Genomic DNA, 23,476 nt, shown 5'->3' on the forward strand with positions numbered 1-23,476 from the left:
CCTAGAAGCTAAAGGACATTACCTGGTAACTAACATACGTTCATGTCCCATCATTTGTTGAAATACTTCCCCAGACTTCTCCATGGACAAATCAATTTTGTTTGTTTAAAAAATAAAGCATCTTAAAATAGAAAACAAAAGGTCCAGCAGTTGGAAATCAAACCCAAGTAAAACCAGGTGACACTATTGACTATGAAGGTAACCATTAAAATGCTGTAACTAAGGATCTGTAATTTGAAATAATTTAAATAATTAAGTAAAAGCTATGTACCCTTCGGAAATGTATGATCTAGTTCTGAGAATCACCTAGTGAAGATCCATGAGCAGAATAGATAGACAGTCACAAGACAAGAAGGGGTGAACGGTTCTTTCTATCCTGGTTCAGGTTTTCTGTGTTTCTTGGCAAAACAGTTGCTATGAGTATTGTCCTAATGACATATTATCTGGACTTGCTATCACCCTGTAATCTAGAGATTGGGCACCGAGAAGAATATGTGACGTATGGTTAGTTAATATCTAATATTAGTTTAATATCTAATGTATCCCATGTAAAGTGCCCTGATGTAGAAGAATAGTGGAATTGAGAGCACCATGTGAGTTGGAAAAAAGTTCAAATCCCTGTGTCAGAGAGAGAGATGTCACACAGGGCCTCAGGGGTCCCTCTGAAGTCTGTGTAATTCCTTCACAAAAGCCAGAATCCATGGGATTATGTACAAAGGCCTGTGTTACACATAGGAAGCTACTTTCTCCACCTCTATAAGCAAGAAAGGGACTCATTCTCCTCCAATCTATTAGTTGCATCTCAGGTTATTGCTTTCAGCCCCTTCTCTTCTGTACAGAAGGGTTCTGGGGCTATGTATGAAATTTAGCTCTTGGGAATGTTTCTTTTGGCACCTCATTTCACTTCTAAGCAAATAGTCTGAGATGACAGAGTTTTGCAGTTTCATTAACTCTGCTAGCCTCTCTGTCTGAAGAGTTTAAGGGCTTGCATTGTTAAGAGCAATTGTTGTCTGCATCTGTATTTTTCAAACAACATCTGTATTATTGGGAGCAATATTACTCAGAGTAAGAGAACATCGCATTGACCTCAGAGGAAGTTTGGAAAATAGTCTTTTGGACAAAACTGCATTTTTATACGCGTCCAGTGTTTCTTCCTTGTTCCAAGTTTGGTTTACCATGATGGGTCATCATGGTGTCTTAAGGCAGAGGAGGAGCCAAAATGCATGCCTCTTGCTACAGACGTTTCTCCGTTAACATCCTCATCTGGACACTCCTGGCTATGTGCAGGCTCCGATTCCTGTCTGTAGAGAGTGGCTTGGCAGCCTTGCTCTCTGGCTACCACACAGCCTCACCCAGTCAGAGGTTTGGCATCTGCAACTCGCCCACCCATCTGCAGCATACTTACTCACAGAAGGAAGGCCCAAAAAGTTAGATTCCCTTGGGTTTCCCTAGGAATGCAGTTGCAGAAGATCAATATAGGAAGCTGTGACTTAAACAGAAGTGGTGAGAAGAAGGAAAGGAATGTTGTGGTCGTGGTTCAGGACCCAAGAGATGTAACACTGATTTAGCTCCTTTGCTACTCCCTGACTTACTTCACAGAAGTCTTGTAGCAATCTCCAGGCTTTGGCTTTCCAACTGTATGTTGACTTAGCACTTCTCCTGTCTTAAACTTTGTCAAGACCTGGTGCCTGAAGTAATGGGTCTTTATGTAAGATTGAAGTGAACTCACAGAATTATAGAGATGTCTGCAAGATATTTAACTGTGTGATTTAAAAGAAAATGTTACTTGAATGTATTTTAATCAGCTACAAAATGTTATATTCAGCATGTTATATAAGCACAAAGACATTCAGATGAAAAATGGCCAATTCAAAATATATTAAAATTAACAATGTATGAGCAAGTCATGTAATGTAATCCTTCGAGGATCAAAATAGTAAGGAACAGAATAACCATCGAATGTTTAAAATTATCTCACATTACTTCCAAAAAGTGACCAAGTTTTATCTGATGATGTACTGTCAATGAGGTTTGTACATGAACATCCTCTTCCACATGTTGCTTCCAAATGTTAAACTCTTCACGTCCACAAATGGTTGAGTTGACTGGTGCAAAAGAATTAAACCAGCCATTGTCTGGCTTCAACAAATTTCATTACAAAGTTAATATTAGCATGTTCTGTTGATGTAGTCAATATACGTCAGGATCACTGGTCAAATTAGGAACAGCCATGCTGTCTCAGACCAAGGGCCTGTCTAGGCTGATATCCTTTTACAACATGAGCAAGGGAAATCCTAGACGGCAACCATGCAAGGTCATTGCTTTTTGAGCTGCCTTGGGAGTCTGGAGAGGTCCCAGGTGACTGGAAGCGGGTGAATGTTATTCAAATTTTCAAGAAGGGCAAGAAGGAGAACCCCAGAAACTACAGGTTGTCTCAGCTCAGTGCCTTGTAAAGTTATGGAGAAAATTATTCTGGAGGTATTGAAAAACATCTGTAGAAGAATAGTGGAATTGAGAGCACCATGTGAGTGGGAAAAAAGTTTGAATTCCTGTGTCAGAGAGAGAGATGCCACACAGGGCCTCAGGAGTCCCTCTGAAGTCTGTGTAATTCCTTCACAAAAGCCAGAATCCCCTTTTAAGTCTGCTGATATTGTCTGCCTCCACAAACTCCTGTGACAACAAGTTCCAGAAGTTCACCAACCTTTGTGTAAACAAGGTTCTTAATTTTAGCTGTTCCATACTAGTCTACTGCAAATTCAGTGAGTGCCTGCATTTACAGTCTTGTGGATTATGATGAAAAATAGTTTCATGTTCTTTTTAACCACTTTGCAAACCTCATGAATATTCCATTCAACCTCCTTCTTTCCAAATTTAAATGTCCCAGGGTTTTTATTTTTTTTTTTATTTTACGGCAGCTACTCCATCATCCTGATTGTTTTAAGAGCCTTCCTCTGCACTTTATTTATTTCCTGCACCCTGTAGATGTGAAGACTAGGACTACACACAGTATGCCAAATGCAGGTGCAACAAAGTCTTCAGCACTGGCAAAATAATTCCCATGATGTTGTTCTCCATACACTTTCTGGGGACATAGAGCACTCCACTGCTTCTCTTTAGGTTGCTGCTGCACACTAAGCCAATTTCAGAGAGCTGAGATTACTCCAAATGTTTGAGTGCACATTGAGCTGCTGAATGTAGACCTGACAACTGCAACTTTACACATGATATACATAATTTCTACTTCACAGAATTACAGAATCACAGAATGGATAAGGCTGGAAGAGACTGGAGGTCACCGTAGTGCAACATCCCTGCTCAAGTAACATCCCTTAGAGAACATTACTCAGAATTCTGTCCAGATGGCTTTTGAATATCTCCAGAGAAGGAGACTCTTTAACCTCTCTGGGCAACCTGTTTCAGAGCTCAGTCACCTGCACAGTAAGGAATTTCTTCCTCATATTCGGGTGGAACTTCCTGTGTTTGCCCATTGCCTCTTGTCTATTGCTTGGTACCATCGAGAAGAGCCTGGCTTCATCCTCTTGAACACCCTCCCTTCAGACAGTTATATGCATTGATAAGACTCCCTCTCAGTTTTCTCCAGGCTAAACTGGCCCAGCTACCTCAGCTTTTCTCATAAATGAGGTGCTACAGCCCCCAAATCATCTTTGTGGCCCTGTACTTCTATGTGTCCTCTTTTGGTTTTGCACTGGTGAAACTCGCTGTCTTTTTGCCCATTCACTCAGCATTTTATTAGCTGAAAGGTTTTAGTATCATTGCCAGACTTGGATATTTCACCATGTTGTGGTATAATTATGTTCCTCTCAGCAGATCACTGATAAAGATGTCAATTAAAACCAGTCCCAAGAGCACCTGCCAAGGCGCACCACTACTGAAATGATGCTTCCTCTCTTCTAACCAATTTTAATTACAGAATAGTATAGCTTATTAATATAATAAGTAAATAAATCATACAGACACAGCTAGCTTGAGGGTTCACTGCCAAATTCTCTTTATTCAAATGAGACAACAGCTTACATATGGGTTCAATAGTGACATGTCACACCATGGGACCTTATCAACCAATCACCATGGGTATCTCACTGTCCATGTCATAGATTACTTCAGGACTTCATTTCCCAGGAAGCTTCATCCAGCATCCTTCCTAAAACCCAATCCCTACGGAATAGGACCTTTACTCCAGTTCTGTGGTGACCTAATTTCTGTAATTTTCAGGGCCTGAGGGCAGCAATAAGCCTTAATTGCCCTGACCAGCTTCATCTGGGGCCACATCCACACCTCTAACTGAGAGCCCAGGGGCTCCATTTCAGCCTAGCCCTGAGCTATACTGCAGGTAATCTTGTTCTTGGCCTTTTGTCCTTGCTGCCCTGACTTACTGGCTGAGATTTTGTTGTGTTGCTGGCATAGCCTTATCTCTAGACCTGTCTCATGATTGGACTATGCTGTAGGTAAACTCCTACTCTTATCTCTTGTTTCTCCCGGCAGAGCATCCTGGTTTGACCCCGGATTGACTCTGGACGTGACTCAGCACCTGACTTTACCCTGCCTGGGGATCACTGGGTGATGTAAGCCACTCCTTTTGGTCACCCACCTGGCGTTGCTGAAGCACTGGGGTACAGAGCCCAAGTGTGAGGGCACTGCTTGTGCTGAGCTTACACTTGGCCCTTGGCTTAGCCCCTCTTGGAACAGCTCTGCTCCTGCTGCTTTCTGACTAATAATTTTACTTTGGAGCTTTTTAAAGGCCTTCAGGAGGCCTCTGATATGCTGCTGTATCAGGACAACCACTCAGTGCCTGCCCAGTGCTTCCTCTGCCCTAATTTTTAGGTAACCATCACTGGAGTAGAAACACTTTCATGCTGTGCTTTTGATCTGTTGCTCAATATAACATCCTAACTTTTTTCTTTATTGCATATGCTATTTATTTTTCTCTTACCTTTTTCGGGATGTCTCAGGTGTACCCAACTAACTGAGTCTCGTCATTGCTCTGAGTAGAGAGAACAACTTCACCCTAATGTAAACATGCTGTTGGCAGTGTTTCAGTTACTTTGGCTGTCTAAAATGATCCTAGATATTCATGCTCACGAATCTGAGACATCCTCAGTGGGCCAGAAGATATGATACAGATATGAACCATGACTTTTGAGACCTGCTGCTAGAGGCTGTATAGAGTACTCTAGAGCACCTGAAAGGGCATTATAGATGGTTATGTGTGGCAACCTGAATTAAGTTCCTGACCCTGTTCAGCGCCATTCAAGGTAATAATACATATCTGGTCTTTCTTGTCACAGCCCATTCCATGTACATCTGTACTCGAACACAAGGGAAGATGATAAACAAAAGGTGTTTTGTTTTGGGTTTGTTTGTTTGGGTTTTCTTGGGGATTTCGGTGATTTGGGTTTTTTTGTTTGTGGGGTTTTGTGTGTCTTTTGTTTTTTTCTTTCAGAGACATAGTTTTAGCATGAGATATTTTGGGGTATCCTTGTCTGAGTGTAAAACAAAAAAGATTGCTGAGTGATTTGGCAGAGACTGGAAAAGCTGAATAAAAATTTCAAGGGGAAAAAAAGGTAATCAAAACAGCATGGCAGCTGAAGCATATTTAAAAATGTTTAGCTTTTGGAATAATTTTTATCATTTCCCTAGTGGCCATTTACACTGCCAAAACTACTACTCTCCACTACAGTATTACTTCCTACATATAAACAAACATTCTACAAAGCCAGAGCTACATTAACACTTTGGTTAGGGTAAACCCTACTCTGATTTTTTTGGATTATGGACATGTAAGTTACTGTACTTTTTCTAGGAACTGAATTGTTAAATGACATTGTCTTTAGACACTTCTTTGTTATTGGCTTAGATGACAAGAGAAATGGAAATATCTTAGAAGGAAGATGTGTCGTGGGTTTTTTCTTTTTAATTGTGGTTAGCTTGTGATATTTTGTAGCATGGAGCTTTTGCATTCTTTTAATAACCCCCTAAATTTTTATACACATTTCAGTCAAATAACTAGCATTAACACACCTTTAGGCTTATATTCAAATTTGCTCTGTGTTCTGAGTAGTCACTGCTCTCGGGGAAAGATTTTTCTTCATAATTCTTCAGGCCCTAATAGAAACCTTTTATGTAGATGATATTTATAACTCTTACACAGGGAGCATTAAAACTTAAGAAATGGGAGAAAGACTGTAGGATGGGTCAACATTTGTTTTGTTTTTTTCGACCATGGGGCAAATTCTATGGTACCTAGCCTGCTAGAGTCAGATGGGCTTCATCTATCTAGCAAGGGCAAAAGGACTCTAGCCCATAGGTTGTCAGGGCTGATCAGGAGGGCTTTAAACTAGGTTTGAAGGGGGAAGGGGCTGAAACCAGGGTCTCCAGAGATGAACCTATGGGTGGAAAGCCAGAGTTAGAAGTGAAATCGTTAGCCCAGCTGAAGTGCAGGTACACCAATGCACACAATAAGGGTAACAAACAAGAGGAGCTGGAAACCACCATGCAGCAGGAAAGCTATGATGTAGTCACCATCACAGAAATGTGGTGGGATGACTCCCATGACTGGAGTGCTGCCCTGGATGGCTACGAGCTCTTCAGAAGGGATAGGTAAGGTAGGAGAGATGGAGGAGTGGCTCTATATGTTAAAGAGTCTCTTGATGCTGTAGAACTTGGAGTAACAATAAGGTTGAGTGTCTGTGGATCAGAATCAGGGGGAAGGCCAACAAGGCTGACATCCTGGTGGGAGTCTGCTATAGACCACCCAACCAGGATGATGAGGGTGATGAATTATTCTACAAGCAGCTGGTGGATGTCTCAAAATCACCAGTCCTTGTCCTTGTGGGTGACTTTAACCTGCTGGATGTCTGCTGGAAACTCAACACACCAGAGAAGAGGCAGTCTAGGAGATTCCTAGAGTGTATAGAGGATAATCTCCTGCTTCAGCTGGTAAATGAGCCTACCGGGGTGGGGCCCTGCTACACCTGCTGTTCACAAACAGAGAGGGCCTGGTAGGAGATATGGTAGTCGTAGACTGTCTGGGGCACAGTGACCATGAAATAAGAGTTTTCAATAGTCAGGGATGCAAAGAAGGCCATCAATAAAACTTCTACCCTGGGCTTCCGGAGGGCAGATTTCAGCCTACTCAGAAAACAGGTTCAGAGGGTACCTTGGGAAACAGCCCTTGAAAAAAAAGGAGTCCAAGAGGGCTGGACACAGTTCAAGAAGGAAGTCTTGAATGGACAGGAGCAGGCTGTCCCAGTGTGCCGAAAGGTGAGCTGGCGGGGAAGACATCCAGCTTGGGCCAAACAGGGAGATTTTGAAGGAAATTAGGGGAAAAAAAGAGAGCTTACCAACTATGGAAAAAGGGGCTGGCTACTCATGAAGAGTCTAGGAATATAGTTAGGTCATGTAGAAAGAAAATTAGAGAGACAAAGGCACACTTTGAACTCAATCTAGCCATTTCTGTTAGGGATAACAAGAAGTGCTTCTACGAATACATTAATAGCGGAAGGAGGGGCAAGGAAAACCTCCATTCTTTGTTGGATGTGGGGGGGAACACAGTCACCAAAAATGCAGAAAATGCTGAGGTACTTCACACCTTCTTTGCCTCAGTGTTCAACAGTAAAACAGGTTGTCCTCAGGACAACTGGCTTCCAGAACTGCTAGACAGAGACAGGAAGCCAAATAGCCTCCCTTGTAATCCGGGAGGAAACAGTGACCTGCTGAGCCACTTGGATCCTCACAAGTCTATGGGACCAGATGGAATCCATCCCAGGGTAATGAAGGAGCTGATGGAAGAACTCCCCAAGCCGCTCTCCATAATTTACCGACAGTCCTGGCTCACTGGGGAGGTCCCAGATGACTGGCAGTTGGTGAATGTCACGCCAATCCACAAAAAGGGCTGCAAAGAGGACCCGGGAAACTACAGGCCCATCAGCCTGACCTCAGTGCCTGGCAAGGTTATGGATCAGATCATCCTAAGTGCAATCACACAGCATCTACAGGATGGACAAGGGATTAGACCCAGCCAGCACAGGTTTAGAAAGGACAGGTCCTGTTTGACCAACCTGATCTCCTTTTATGATCAGGTGACCTGCCTGGTGGATGAGGGGAAGGCTGTGGATGTGGTCTGTCTGGACTTCAGCAAAGCCTTTGACACCATCTCCCACAGCATACTCCTGAAAAAGCTGCAACCTATGGCTTGGACAGGGGAACTGTCTGCTGGGTTAAGATCTTGCTGGAGGGCCAGGCCCAGAGAGTGGCGGTGAATGGTGCTGTATCCAGTTGGTGGCCGGTCACTAGTGGTGTCCCCCAGGGATCGGTGTTGGGCCCAGTTCTGTTTAATATCTGTACTGATGATCTGGATGAGGGGACTGAGTGTACCATTAGCAAATTTGCAGATGACATCAAGCTGGGGGGGAATGCTGATCTGCTGGAAGGCAGGAGGGCTCTTCAGAGGGACCTGGACAAGCTGGAGAGTTGGGCTGATTCCAGTGGGATGAGGTTCAACAAGGCCAAGGGCCGGGTCCTCCACTTTGGCCACAATGGCCCCATGCAGCCCTACAGGCTGGGCAAAGAGTGTCTGGAGAGCAGCCAGGCAGAAAGGGACCTGGGAGTTTGGATTGACAGGAAGCTGAACGTGAGCCAGCAGTGTGCCCAGGTGGCCAAGAAGACCAATGGCATCCTGGCCTGGATCAGGAACAGTGTAGCCAGCAGGTCCAGGGAAGTGATTCTTCCCCTGTACTCAGTGCTGGTGAGGCCACACCTGGAGTACTGTGTCCAGTTCTGGGCCCCTCAGTTCAGGAAGGATATTGAGGTGCTGGAGCAGGTCCAGAGAAGAGCAACAAGGCTGGTGAATGGACTCGAGCACAAGTCCTATGAGGATAGGCTGAGGGAGCTGGGGCTGTTCAGCCTGGAGAAGAGGAGGCTCAGGGGAGACCTCCTCACTCTCTACAACTCCCTGAAAGGAGGTTGTAGCCAGGTGGGTGTCAGTCTCTTCTCCCAGACAACCAGCAGTAGGACAAGAGGGCATGGTCTTAAGCTCTGCCAGGGCAGGTTTAGGTTGAATATTAGGAAAGAATTTTTTACAGAGAGAGTGATCAGACATTGGAATGGGCTGCCCAGGGAAGTGGTGGGTTCACCATCCCTGGAGGTTTTTAAGATGAGGCTGGATGTGGCACTGAGTGCCATGGTCTAGTAACCACGGCGGTGTTGGATCAAGGGTTGGACTTGATGATCTCAGAGGTCTTTTCCAACCCAGTTGATTCTATGATTCTATGAACATGGGAACAGTACTGGAGGTGAGTATATAAGAGGTAGTTAATGTATGGCATTAATCAGGATAATAACCTCTCAGAGACTCAGTAAGGTAGGGCCTGTTCTACACGGTGCCTGCTCCAGAGAGAACTCAATGTGAAACAGTGTACACAGAGTCTCAGTCATGTGAAAAGTCTATCTATCTTAGAAATGCCTGTGACCAAATTAATCACCTGATTTGAAATCTATTTAGTGTCCATACATTGTGTGGGGTCAAGATGACAGAATGTATTTAAAGACTAGACTAAAAGCTTCCATGTTTGTTAGAGTCTGGAAATCTTGGATCACCTACTAGCTCTAAGGCATTTTTGGAAAACAACACATTTAGAAATTACTCTTTCTTCCCTTTGGATATCAATGACATTCGTTGACCCAGATCTACCGAAAAGTATCCAGAAATCCTCCATAAATAAGATTCCATGGGTTAAAATTACATTATTGATGTTTCCATAAGCTCAGCATTCTGGCAGCATGGCTATTTCTTACTGGTTGGATGCAAACAGCATAACTGGAAAAATCTCCCATAATAACTGGCTAGAGATAAAGCCGTAAAAAACCAAGCAGTACTCAACAAAATATTTGAAGAGTGACATCGTCACTTGTCAAGGAGTGCAAATATAGCACTAGCCAGATTTTTTTATTTGCAAAGAAACAGAACAGCAGTGGAAGATTAATTGTTGAAGTCATCATCCTTTAATCCAGAGCAGAAGCTGAAGAATAGTGTCCTTTTTGAAGTCAGCTGTTATTAGGGATTACTAGCTAGTACTAGATCCCTTACTAGGGATAACATAAAGTAAGGAAGTAAGCTAGATTCCTACACCCTGTCACAGAATCACAGAATATGTTGTGCAGTGCACAGGACCGTCCCCAAGAGTCCCCCATGTGCCTGAGAGTATCATCCAAATGCTTCTTCAACTCTGGCAGGTTTGGTGCTTGACCACTTCCCTGGGGAGCCTGTTCCAGTGCCCAATCACTCTCTGGGTGAAGAACCTCTTTCTAATATCCAACCTAAACTTCTGCGACACAACTTCAGGCTGTTCCCTTGGGTCCTGTCACTGGTCACCTCAGAGAAGAGATCAGTGCCTGCCCCTCCTCCTTCCCTCATAAGGAAGTTGTAGACTGCAATGAGGTTTTCCCTCAGTCTCCTCCAGGCTGAACACACCAAGTGACCTCACCTGCTCCTCGTATGGCTTCCCCTCAAGGCCCTTCACCATCATTGCCCTCCTTTGGACACTCTCTAGTAGCTTAATATCTTTCTTATATTGTAGTGCCCAAAACTGCACACAATATTCAAGATGAGGCCGCACCAGTGCAGGGTAGAGAGGGACAATCCCCTCCCTCACCCAGCTGGTGATGCTTTGCCTGATGCCCCCCAGGACACAGTTGGCCCTCCTGGCTGCCAGGGCACTGCTGACTCATATTCAGTTTGTTCTGAGGTATTTAGGAGTTCAGTCCATTGCGGAAACACTTTAAAATAGGCAGTCTGCAATGAGTGACCTTAGGATTTTATAGATAAGACAGAGCAGATGAACAGAATTTATCCCAAAGAAAGGCCTTATTTCTCTTCTGCACTGTAATAGTTTTACCAGTGTTTTTCAACTTTTTTTCACATAGGTTATCCTTTTCTAGACTTCCTCATTGTTCTCATCTGGACTGTCCCTAATTGATCCATAGTTTTATCACATTGCAGCACCTTAAACTGAACAAAATACTCCAGCTAAACTCCTGTCATCTGAACCATACGAAAAGGATTTTTCTTTGTCTCCTTTGCAGTTGAGGTTCCTGTTCTCCATCTGAGTGGGATTGTTTTATTTTCTTCAACAACAGAGCATAGATGATCCTTTCAGTTTAGGGACACCAAAACTTCCATCTCCTTCCTGAAGAGCTGCTGCTGAATCCAACATTCCTCAAGTATGTGCTTCAGCTTCTTACAGGACAGTCAGAACAACCAGAAAAGCGTCAGAAGTACTTAGGAGTTGCCAGAGACTGGGCAATGTGGATCATTCCTTTAATTACAGATAGATACATTTTACATTGAATCATATCCTGGGTTGACAAATCCTTTACCAGAAAAGCAAGGGACATGCTCAAGGTCTCATAGAGATGAAATATGAGTTCTATGCAAATGATTAGTGACCCCCAAGACATTAAAGATGAATCAGACTATCACAGTATGAACTGAAGAGTACTTAACTTCCATTGACATATTAGTCATACAACTTTTAGTATCAGGGATGATCATCACTCCTGGGGACTAAAAGGATTCAGAATAGAGTGTGTAATCGGTCAGGTGTAGCTCCTGGGAGCAGGAGATTTCTCTTGGACTACCGAGGCATGCACATCTGGAATAGAAGATGGGACAGTTAGTATGAGAGCACGAGGGAGCCAGCATGCAGAAACCTGCACTGTTTGGATGCTGGACGTTTTCTGAGAGGCTTAGGGAACAAACACACATATCTGAGAGGTGATGGGAAGAAGACCTTCCCAGTGGGCCCCAAGCAGGTTGCCCAGTGTTTGTTGCAACCCAGGGTATCAGTAGAAAGCTGTTGGTCCAGGGGAAGACTGGTGAAAAGGGTCTACATGCCAAAGGGCAGCTTTGTTTTATAACCTTTTATTTTAATCTGTCTCATCTGTTGGATTTGACTCATTCTAATGTCAAAAATTACTGCTTTTTGGTCTGTGTTTTCAGAAATATTGGCTGCAGAGATCTAAGCCTTTGCTATTTTTGGCACCCTCCCTGTTAATGCAGACAGATGCATCTCAAAGTAGTGGCTGGCTTGTGAGCCTTTCAGAGTCAGCAAGGCCTGGATACGTCCCATCAAGTATTCAGCATAAAGCTGAAGTAATTAAGGGAAGGAATAACCTTTCCTAACTGCAATGCACTAAAAAAGTGTACATTTTAGTGGAAACATTTTCCCTAGGAATGCCTTCCCAGGCACATGAGTAGTTGGCTGGAGGGCCAGTGCAAAGCAGACCTGTGGCTCCTGCTGATCACCTCAGCATCTCGTGCCATAGTTCAATTTCTGGCGTCTGAGCAGGTCAATCCATGTCCAAGAGGGCAGAAATTAAAATGCCTTTCTTAAACTGCAGAAGTTTCTGATAAAGAAGGAGGTTGATGACAAGATTTTTCTTATTGTGAATTGTATTATATTGGTGCAGCAAGTTAAACTCACTGTTAGGAACACTAGATCCAGAACGCTGGCTCTCATCCAGCGTTCTGTACTTCTGCAATATAGATCAGATATCTCTAATAAAGGTCACTTCTGTGAATGCCAGCAAACAGTGCAATATTCTCTTTTACAACAGACAGAAGTCTATTTACAAGAGAGGAGAAACATTTCAGATATTAACTGATTGTAATGTCTCCTATTCCTTCATTTGAAAGATACAGGAGAAAAGAGCTGAAGTATGGAGCTCTGTGTGTGAGGACAGGACTCCTGGGCTCCTCTCATCCCTTTTGGGAAGCTGAGTTTCCTATATAAATACTTCTTAAAGGAAAGAAAGATGAAGTGGTATCAGAGAACACCATAAATGAGTCTCTTGGAAAAATGCTTGCTTTAACAAATAGCAACTATGACAATGCTGGCAGGAGAACTTGCTAGCTAATGTTAAGAGCTACATCGTGGCCAAAGTGCAATAGTAGACTGCATCTTGTCTTATTTTTTGGAAGAGAGGTTGGTCTTTTAAGAAAAAGACTTATACCCCTGCCTACTTATTCTTATTTCCATATACAGCATTTGTAAGTATGTGTCTACATAGACATGTATATATTTATCATAGACAGATGTGTATTTAGAATATACATTGGATTTCTATTAAAAGGTTTCTTCCATTAGTCACTATTGCTCTGTTGTTTTCAGAACTGAAGAATAAAATTGAAATGGACTTCTGACAAATATTAATTAATATACTATCAGTTTAGTCAAAAAAGTGTTTCTTTCATGAAAAAAATACAGATTTTCCAGAATTGTGACTTCATCAAAGCAGGTTAGGTTAGTGTCTGGCGAGTGAGAAGAAAAGAGTTTTACTTCTTCCACAGAAATCAAAACTAGCTCAGAGCCTAAGAAAGCACTGCAGGGAATCCCAGCAGGCATCCATGAACATGATTAACAATAGCACTTTAAAGTTGTACATTTTCAAATTATGTGTGAGGCTTTAACTCCTGAAAAATGGGATGAAAATCATGTGGCTAAAGGTCATGCAATGCTGTGAAAATTCAGAAGATTAGGATCATTTGATTAGGTGACATGAGAACCGTAAGATCAACGCATCTGTAATTCCAAGTTTCAGGATAATGGAAATTTATAAGGCTCTTTATGTCAAGAGATTGTAAACAGCTAGAGGAGTGCAGAGAGTGAGTTCACAGAACACTGCAATGCGTGGGTAGATGCATCTACAGGTGTGTGAATGTAAGTGAAGTAAGACAATGGGAATAGATTTTGTCCTTTTTCCCACACAGGCCTCTTTTGCACGTTCATTATGTTCCCATATGTTGTAGTATGGTACTCAAATACACAGTGTTTGTCTACAAGTTGTAATAATGGATTCTATTACAATTAAGAGTTTTGACGGGTGCGTATCACAATTATATAGGCCTATTATAAATACTCCATCAAATACCTGCTGTCATAGTTTCACCCCATCCAGCAGCCAAGCCCTGCGCAGCCGCTTGCTCACGCCCCCACCAGCAGGACTGGGGAGAGAATTGGAAGGGTAAAAGCCAGAAAACTTGTGGGTTGAGATAAAGACAGTTTAACTGAGAAAGGAAAAGCCATGCAAAGCAAAACAAGGAATTAATTCACCGTTTGTGAGAGGGAAAGCAGGTGTTCAGCCATCTCCAGGAGAGCATGACCCCATCACCTGTAATGGTGACTTGGGAAGACAAACACCGTCACTCCAAATGTCCCTCCCTTCCTCCTTCTTCCACCCACTTTATACACAGAGTATGATGTCATATGGTATGGAATATCCCTTTGGTCACTTTGGGTCACCTATCCTGGCTGTGTCACCTGTCCTGGCTGTGTCTCCTCCCAACCTTCCATGCACTACCAATTCCTTGCCAGCGTGGCAGTACAAAGAGCAGAAGAGGCCTTGGCTCTGTGTAAGTCCTGCTCAGCAATAACAAAAATATCTCTATATTATCAACCCTGTGTTCAGCGCAAATCCAAAATATAGCTCCATACTAGCCACTGTGAAGACAATGAACTCTAGCCCAGCTAAAACCAGCGGACTTATGTATAAAAATTAGAATCCTAAAATATTACCAATATTGCGGATAAAAATAATTACTGATGTTAACAAAAGAATAAAGAAGGTGATAAGAAAGTAAAGGTTTTAGGTAATATTCACCTCAACTTTAGCTGTCTGAACTGAGGTTTCGGTCTAAGGTAGTTGTTTCAGCTTCTAAGGCAAAGCCCATATGTCTATATCCACTTAGATGCCCATCTTACTCATCCCATTTTTCCTCTCCATAGTTCACCTTCTGAAGGCAGCTCCCTCCACTCTATCATCCCCTTTTTTTTTCTTTTCTTTTTTTCTCCAGGACTTTCTTTAGAGTCTGTTCATGGATCTTTTCTTTACTTTTTTTGTTTTTAAATTTCTGGACTCTTCTCCCTTCTGTGCTGTTTTTACTTCTCTTTAGCAGTCTTGCTTTTTTTTTTTTGCCAGAAGGAAGAGGAATTAGTGACAAATGGGTGAATCCCAGATGTTTGGTTCCTTATCTGAAGTCTCTTACATTATGAACTTTTGTATTTCCAAAATTGGCCTGCAAAGTTCATGAGAACAGAAAACTCATGAGAAAAGACTGTCTTGCATGATTTTGAGTGTTTTCCCCTTTTCATTTGGCAAAGGATAGAATTTGAATAGAGGACTTTGGCGCTCTTACTTATAAACATTGCCAGAAACTGGAAGCACAAAGGCATACAAAACTGAAGTAAAATGAAAATAAATTAGCCAAGGGTTTTGAAGCTAAAAATAATTTGGTTTGCAGAGTTCAAGTTTTAAGAAAATGTTCAAGGTCAGGAGCTGGAAAACATCTAATTTGATATGGCTTTAATTTACCCATTGATACAGGTTTTTTTAACTTTTACAATTTGGACCTTGTATCCAACAAGAAAGAAGAGTGGTATTTATCCTGTCAAATTTCTGCCTGACTGGGTATCAGCAAGCTCTGTTTTATGTGCTGGATGCAGTTCTTACACCATGGAAGTGATGATCTCTGTCATAAAAAGAATGCACTGGAAGTAGCCCGACAAAAGATATTTATTGTCCAGAAAATACAAGTGGGGAGTGTGACTTGCCCAGTTGCAGGGAGTGCTGATAGCAGATGCAGGTGCAGGATTCTGTTTAGAAACAGCTCACACAGAAATAATTTTTGGCCTTTAAGAACAAAGCTTTTTAACACTATTTGTTCTAACAACAACCTGAACTCCAGAAACTGGAGGCTAATTGTAAACCACATGTGGTCAAGAGTTTCAAAGCAGACCGAGGATTACAGCTGTGTGATGAGGTTCATGGTGGTTGTAAGTGCCAACACCGCTAATAGAAGTTGCCTTCAGCCACCTCTTAAAAAGCAGAATGCCTTAGATTTTATGAGAAACTAAAAGGTGGTTTTATCATCTGATGGAATCAGATCTCTAATTTAGTTTCCCCCAATTTTTTTTTGTGTGTAAAATAGTGACTATATGTAAATCTAAATATATTTTGTATAGGATTGAATGGCACCTAATTTTTGTTATTAAAAAGGATGTCTATTGAAAATACTAAATTTTTTTGTTGAAGTCATAATTAATTTTTTCTAACATGGAATGAAATAAAATGAAAATGGACATCTCAATACAGCTCTGTTATTTTTGAACACCATAGAGGAGTGAAATAGTACACTCTGCTTACACATGAGCATATATCTTTGGGCTGACTACCAGATAATTTCTTATATTTGTCTGAGGCATTAATTTGAATTTCTAGGTGAACTCAGAAAAGAATTTTAAAAAATCCTAAAATACAAGAATTCCAAAATCCATCTTATAATAAATTTATTGGTAAATGTATAATGTGTCAGAGCAGAAACAAATATGAATGATGGAGCACAGGGCAATCTTTCAAAAATGAAGTCATAAAAACTTAATGTGTCTGGAAGAAAATGAAGCCCAAATGTTTCACATTACATTTAGGAAAGGAGTGTGTTTTAATACGACTTAAAATTTTTAACTGTACAGCTTGTTGTAATGGACAATATAATGGCTGGATGAAAAGAAAAATATTTTAAACCAAACTGAAAGTAAAATTACATTTGCTGCTGCAAATAAAACTAGTTACTGGTTGTAAGATACTCCATGCATGGATGCCCAGACAAATGCCAAGTATTATTGTGAAAAATGTTGAATGGAAATGCAAGGAATCTGGCAGTTGAAAGAACCACAACAGATAAAACAAAGAAAAGATGTAAATAAAGTGGATCTTACTCCAGCCTAAAGCAGTAGAATTTAATATAACAATAGTTTAAGATCTTGGCATGATACTTAGGCTGTTGCTTGCATGAATCTAAAAACTGTGGGACAAAGAACACAAGCTCTGGAGTCATATTATGTTTTCAAGGGTGACGAGCACAAATTTATCCTTGAGATTCCAAGTTGAATGCCTTAATATAACTCTGCAACTTATGTCATTTTGCACCTATATGCAAATATCAGATGTTTTAGTACACTTTAAAAATCCCATTTTCTCCAGAGAATAATTGTGCATAAGATATCCATTGATTACTACTTTTATATGCCTTCATTGAAATATCTAGAATGATTCACTGCCCTTGATTAATTAGTGCCTTTAGTGAACCTTTCTGATCAAGGAGATCAAGGTTTGTGAAGGCAAAATGTGGGGCCAGTCTCAATCAGGGTCTGTTTCATGGGACAGAGAATATGTTGGGAAGGGCATCTGTGGAGCAAACAGGCCATTGAGAAGTGAAGATAAGGAGCAGGGATGATAAGGAGCAGATTAGCTTTTATATTCAGGATCTCCTTGACTTCGCCAAGCTATATAGGGCAAAATTAGAGACATGCCTATTGGGAGCTTCTGCATCAACTTCAGAGGAGAAAGTTATACTGAGGACATCTTAGAAGTCTGATTGGTAGGAAACAGAGGAAGAGGCCTTTTCCAAAAAACTAATGGAAACTTTATACCTGCAGACACCTGTTGTTATGGGTGGCCTCAGCAGTCCAGACAACTGCTATGTGGATAATGGGACTTCATGCAGACGACCCAAGGCTGGACTGTGGGGGCAACACATTTCCAATGCAAATGTTGGAGAGGCTGCACAGGGGTGTTAGTCTGGAGGACTTACTGCCCACAGACTGAGGAGGAGTGATGAAAAATGCAGTCACTGGTGTCATCTTAAGCTGCGGAAAGCATAAGGCAAGGGAGTTCAGGATTTGGAGGAAGGCAGGAAACAAAACTCTAGGGTTAGGGATCTAGACTTTCAGAGAACAGACTTGGTTATTCAAGAAATTGCTGAGCAGAGTCCTCTGTGATGCAGCTATGCAGCAGAGTGCCCAACACAGCTGGATGACTCCTTCAAAATGAACTCATTTGAGGGATCAGGAACAAGCCATCCTTTTCTGTGGCAAAACTAGAAGTTTCAGCAAAAGGCCAGCTTGACTGAAAGGGTGAATTTTGATGAACTAAAATACAAATGGTGAACACGTTTGAGACGGAGACAAGGACAACAAAGGATGAATATAAAAGGATCATTAAGGTACTTAGGAACAAAATCAGGAAAGTAAAAGCCCAGATAAAGCTAAAAATAGCTTAATTAAATTGAATAAGAAGGACAAGTTGCAAAGGAAAGATTTGGGGCTGGTGGTGTATAAGAGAAAACATAGTGTGGGTTATATGGAAAAGGCTGAAGTCCTCAGGGCGTTTTTTACCTTTCTCATTGCAGGCAAAACCTTCTCCCTGATCCCCACAAATACTGGAATAGTTTGGGAAGGAGCCAGAACAGTGTGAACAGGTTAGAGTCCACTTCATATGGACATGTTCATATTCCTGGGAGTAACCTAAAGGTGCTGAAAAAGTTGGCTGCTGTAGTTGCCTTCCTGGCTGCTGTGATTGCAAGACTCCTGTGTGTTGTCTGTGAAAAATTGTGATGAATGGAAAAAGTGAACAGTACAGTCATGTTCAAGAAGGGCAAAAAAGAGGATCTGAAACACTGTCAGCTGCTGGCCCACCTCAGTCTCTGTGAAGATCATGGTGCATGATCTTCTCCTGGAACCCTTTTTTAAACTCAAACAGGACAAGGAGGTAATCAGAAACAGACATCCTGATTGCTTTCTGTAGTGAAATGACTGGTTATAAGAATGAGGAGAGAGAAATGAATATACCTTTAGCAAGGTTTCTGATCCCAGATCTATAATCTGGAAGCTGAGAATGTATGGGCTGGATGATCAGACCATTGGGTGAGTTGAAATGACTGTGTTCAAAGTATTCCAGAGTTGATAACGGAGCTGATGTTCCTCAGTGTTTTTATCAGTGACCTGTATAATAAAGCAGAAAGTACTGTTCAGCAAATTTGCAGGCATCACTAAGACAGGGAGGAGCTGTTGATACAACAAAGGACACAATTTCTATCCAGAGTAGCCTTAAGCAACTTGAGAATTTTGCCAGCATGAATTTCAACAAGAAGAATAGCTATCTGCACCTAGAAAACTGGGAACAGGTTAGGTGAGAAGCAGCCTTATTGCAGGAGACCTTGAGAATACAGTGGAGGGCAAATAGAGTTACTGGCTTGAGTAGGTTGAAAAGGTTTTTGGAGGCTGACTTGTTGATCCTTCTGCCATTAGATGAGGTTACTCAGAGCATTGTCCTGTTATGTTTGAATATCTCCGCACTATAACTTGATACAGTGCATATCTACCCTCATGTTGAGAATTTTCCCTTATGCTGAGTTGGAATTTGCTGTGTTCCAGCATGTGATTTTTACCTGTTGTCCTTTCTGTCCCTCAGAGAAGAGTAGCTCTGTTCACTCTATACTCTCTCAGTGTATTGCTGTAGATAGCAATAATATATCCCACTGCCTTCTTTCTCTCTACTGACCAAACTCAACTCCCTCAGTTTCTTTTTGAGTATCTTGTGCTTCAGCCTCCTGACTACCTTGGTGGCTCTCATGCTGGAGTGATCCCAGAGGCCAATATCTTTCTTCTACTGGAGTGAGCCCAAAGTGGGATACAGAACATGTGGTCTCACAAAGCTGGAAAGAGGGAATAGTCACTTCCTTTGACTGTTGGCTAAACTCTAAATACAGCCCCAAAGCTGGCTGTCTTCCTTTGCTGCATGTGCACACTACTGACTCATTGTCAGTTTCTTTTCCACAGGGACACCAGAGGCTTTTCTGAAAAGCTGCTTGAATAGGAGCCAAGAGTGTACTGCTGTTATGAGCAAGGAGAAGTGGATAATGGGCTACTGCACACATTGGGAAGGTGTGGCCAAAAGATTGGAGGAATTTATTATAACCCTCCACATGGCTCTGGTAAGACTGCATCTGGAATGCTGCAACCTGTTTTAAGTCCCCTTTTCCAGTGGTTGTTGGGAATGGTAAGAGTCTAAAGGAGGCCTTTTTCAATGGTCAGGGATTTTGAACAGATGGCCTTTGTAGAGAGGTTGCAACAGCTGGGCTCATTCAGCACGGAAAAGGGGAAGCTAAGGGATAGTCTGGCAGCAGCCTACAAATTTTTGAGTGGTAGTTGCAAAGGCTATGGAGCTTAAGTCTTTGCAGTAGCGGCAGATGACATGAGACAACAGCAGAGTTTTAGTTTGAGGCATTGGACATTGGGAAAAACTTTCAGTGGACAGTAGAGAAGCAGAGGAATAGTTCACCCAGAGAGCTTGGGTAAACTTGGGGATTTTCAAGCCTTGGCTAGAAAAAGCTATGGCAGACCTGATGTAGAACTGGAAATTGTTCCTCTCTGAGTGGGATTTTGAGATCTGCAGGGATTAATTTCAGAAACATTTCTGTTTCTATAATCCAATGCTGTTAGGCAAGAAGCCCTCAGATAAATAAACTGTGCTGCTAACCAATCACCAATACTTTTCAATACTCAAGGTGGCACAGCTGGAAAGAACAACCTTTTCCACTGATAAGCACCAAGAAGAATGGAATCCTTTTTTTCTTTTTAATTTGAACTTGTCTTTAATCATTCACATGGTGATTTTGACCTTTCTGCCTAATCTCTGTAGTTCTCCTTAGCTAGAAACAAAACCACTTACATTAGGGTAGCTAAAAATAATACAGGATTAATGACTATTCTGCTTAAAGAAGGCTGAAAGTCTACTGTTACTATTTCTTCACTTATCTGTCATCGCATTTCACAGAAGTTAGTGTTCTAAAATGAAAGATGGTGAGGAGGGCATATTTGCTTGGAAGTTATAGTTAATAACGAGAAACTGATAGTAAGGACTATTGGTGTAGTGGCAACTACTATAAGGACTGAGATTCTTAGTGTTTTGATCTCTCTTCTAATGGATGCTGAAGCAGTGGCAGGAAAACAAATTTCCCAATGAACTTCACTGGTAATTTAGACATGTGCAAAAACTGGCTGTGAAAGAATCCAGACGTTTTAAACAATGCACTAAAATTTGTTAATTTATTCTTCATATAGTTGCTAGTACAGATGAAAGTATCATTAGAGAAAGAAACTTATATGTTAGTTTATATTAGCTTAGTAATGTTGTCATAATACTTGTATTAACCTATGTTCAGTAGATTCATACTTGTTCACCTCAAATATGATCAAGGGCATACTTCTTTGTGTGTCACATTTATATATGAATGCATTATCCTGGCATTAGTTAATTTGCAAGAAATGTATAAGTTGGAAAAAGAGGACTCTTTTTTTATATTCTGACAATCAGTACAAGTAGGGCAGAAGAGTTCATGCCTGGTATTCCTTATTTTGAATGAGCAGGAAGCATGACATGAACTGCATTGTCTATATGTGTCATCCAATAATGCAGATGATGGAGGGGAAGCTGGTGTCGTTGGCAGTGTTAAACAGCTTGCTCTCTGCAGTGAAAAATGGGCATTGAACTCATGAATTTTGTTATTCCCACAGAGGCAAAAAATAAGGCCTGCACAGAACTCTGACATAATAGCAGAATTTTAATTATTCTCATTATGAAAGTTTTATTAAATGGGTACTGATGCCTTTGAATGTTTAAGATTTTTAGCTTTTTGTAGATTTTAATGTAGCTGGAGTTTTCCTTCACTTCAGACCATTACTTTCTCACAGTTTGTGTGTCACATTCCCGAAGCTTCGGTTCAACCATCTTTTAACTGTCTTTTCAAGGCAATAGATATTCAGCAAGAACATTCCGTTGGGACCTGCACCTGGACTGGAATAGCAAGAGATATGGTAGACAAAACAAGATAGAAGGCTCAAGGTCCTTGGAGGAGCTCCAGAGGGGTAGTTCTGAGAGTGGTATCAGGGCATGAGGGGTCTCAGGATTGGATGTCCCCATTAGATATGATTATTAGTAAAAGACATAAAAGTGTAAGAATTCTGTATGTGGGGCGTGCGTCTTTGTACTCCATGGCCAGGAGGCCTTCATTAGAAGAGCTACTCTCTATCTTATCTAATATTGCCAGGAGAGTTTTTTTCTCTCCGTTCTTCAGGTTGGGAAATTGCACCCTGAGAGTAGTTCTTCTGCTGGTGTATTTTGGAGAATTCCCCACAAACCAATTTCAATGAAGTTTTTGGCAGGATACGAACAGCTGTTCCAAGCTGATCAAGTGGTTGGAATTTTTTGAAATATTATGGTCTATGATGTTTACTGGAGTCAGACAACAAGAGTTAGTTCTCTTGTTCTAAACGGTGAGTTAATTTTTAAATGCTTAAATAGCATTCAGTTCTAGACCAAAAGTAATGTCACATTGCAATAAAACAAGTATTCCTTTGCAAAGAGAAAGCTTAACTAAAAAGCTGGAGGACTATGCCATTTGGAATGCAGATATGAAGTTAAGCACTGATCTGTTTAGATTGGAGTAATTCAAGGAATGGGAAATTTCAAAATGTTTTGCAGTAGTCAATATTGTTGAAGAGGTGACCTGGCAAAGCACAAAGCCTGTGTGTCAATTGCCAGAAAACCATTACTTCTATACTGTAAGTCATAAAAATATCTTTTGGTACTCAAATCTGCAGGTCTTTACTTCAATACATCTCCAATAATAATACCAAATGTTAGGTTATGTATAACAGTGTATGAACTTCCAGTTCTACAAATACACATGAACTGCATATTCTGCTTGTGAAAAGTCCAAAATCAATGGAAATATTTTTGCATGTGAAATTAAGTATGCACATAAGTGAGAGATAAAGGCCTGAGCAGTGTGTTTGCTTTCTTTCATCTGTATTTATGTTAGAGCCCTGCCATGGGAAAAACATTAGATGTTTTTCAAGGAAATCTAGTTCAGAAAATAGTCCTGTTTCAAGGATTGAGATGAAGTCAAATACAGGCTCTTATAAGTCTCTTGGAAAAACTGCCCCTTACCTAGAGGTTAAGAAAGAAAGAAGCTGTTTGGAGGGAGTTCAAACTGGGAAGTGGGCCATAATGGTCCTTTTAAGCCATAACTACCTGGATAGATGTCTACAACATCCAAGGTATGCAGAAAATAATTCAGAAATATCTGATGACCTGACTTCTGCAGAACATCTAATAAAGATGAACGGTGCAGAGCATAGACTGTGACCTCCGTCTCAGTTAAGGAACTGTGACAAATACATTAGGGTTCTGATTGCAATTTTTAACCCAAGATCTGCAGAGCCTCCTTATTTGTGGTAAAACTCTTTGTCCCTTTATGGAATAAGCAGTACCAGTGCAGTTATCAAAGTTCTCTTTTGTTTTATTTTGCAAGTTAGGAAGGTACCAATGAGAAGTTGCTTTTTAGATAGACAGAGTATGTTCGCTAGAGATTTTGAGAAGTGTTTTCAATAAATTTGAAGAATGTTTTGAAGCAGGTGAAAAAAAGAAAAAACTGTATTTCTGCAACAGAACTTTATCCTTCTTATTCCTACATATCTGGATATACCATGTTCCTGTTGTATCATAAAGCCCCATCTCCTAGCTTTCTGCTAACTCTCCCTGCTTTAGACTTTCCTCTTCC

The 23,476-nt window shown here is 41.3% G+C and overlaps 1 long non-coding RNA gene across 1 annotated transcript; it reads left to right on the top strand.

Moving 5' to 3' along the window:
• The first annotated feature begins 4,213 nt into the window (after nucleotides 1-4,213).
• LOC114000865 lies at nucleotides 4,214-21,773 on the top strand. Its single transcript, XR_003545379.2, has 5 exons — nucleotides 4,214-4,351; nucleotides 4,504-4,583; nucleotides 18,263-18,331; nucleotides 19,692-19,846; nucleotides 21,663-21,773. It is a non-coding gene; the product is annotated as an uncharacterized LOC114000865 (long non-coding RNA).
• Nucleotides 21,774-23,476: the final 1,703 nt, after the last annotated feature.

This window comes from Pipra filicauda, unplaced genomic scaffold, assembly GCF_003945595.2.
Source record: "Pipra filicauda isolate LSUMZ 115617 unplaced genomic scaffold, ASM394559v2 scaffold157_size4220110_pilon, whole genome shotgun sequence".
Taxonomy (NCBI): Eukaryota; Metazoa; Chordata; class Aves; order Passeriformes; family Pipridae; genus Pipra; species Pipra filicauda.